Source organism: Diaphorina citri, unplaced genomic scaffold, assembly GCF_000475195.1.
Source record: "Diaphorina citri unplaced genomic scaffold, Diaci psyllid genome assembly version 1.1 scaffold90762, whole genome shotgun sequence".
NCBI classification, from domain to species: Eukaryota; Metazoa; Arthropoda; class Insecta; order Hemiptera; family Psyllidae; genus Diaphorina; species Diaphorina citri.
The window spans coordinates 1-328 of NW_007467738.1; the positions used below are offsets into that span (position 1 = coordinate 1).

A 328-nucleotide genomic window follows, 5' to 3' on the forward strand; every position below is an offset into this window, starting at 1 on the left:
TAGTTAACAGTATCCCTCTTCAGGTTGACAAACTTTTATGGTTTCCAGCCCCTCGGTCACTATGATGAGACTCTCTCATTCACCTGAGCGTGAGGTTGTGTGATCTGATCTTCTCTAAGATTAGATCACACCTCGATGATCGCGCCCCAACTCCCGAGTTAGCCGGGTGAATGAGGTGTCTGAGTGGCACCCAAATTTAATACTCTCCCAATAACTCCTCACTAAAAAAGGGGCACTTCAACCTTTAAAGAAGGCTTTATTTTCATTGTTTTGGAGTTGAATATTTCATAAAATGAATAACTTCACGTACAATTCAGTAATATTTGCA

The 328-nt window shown here is 41.2% G+C and overlaps 1 pseudogene; it reads left to right on the plus strand.

Moving 5' to 3' along the window:
* Positions 1–55: 55 nt before the first annotated feature.
* Positions 56–188, plus strand: LOC113473774 (annotated as a pseudogene).
* Positions 189–328: the final 140 nt, after the last annotated feature.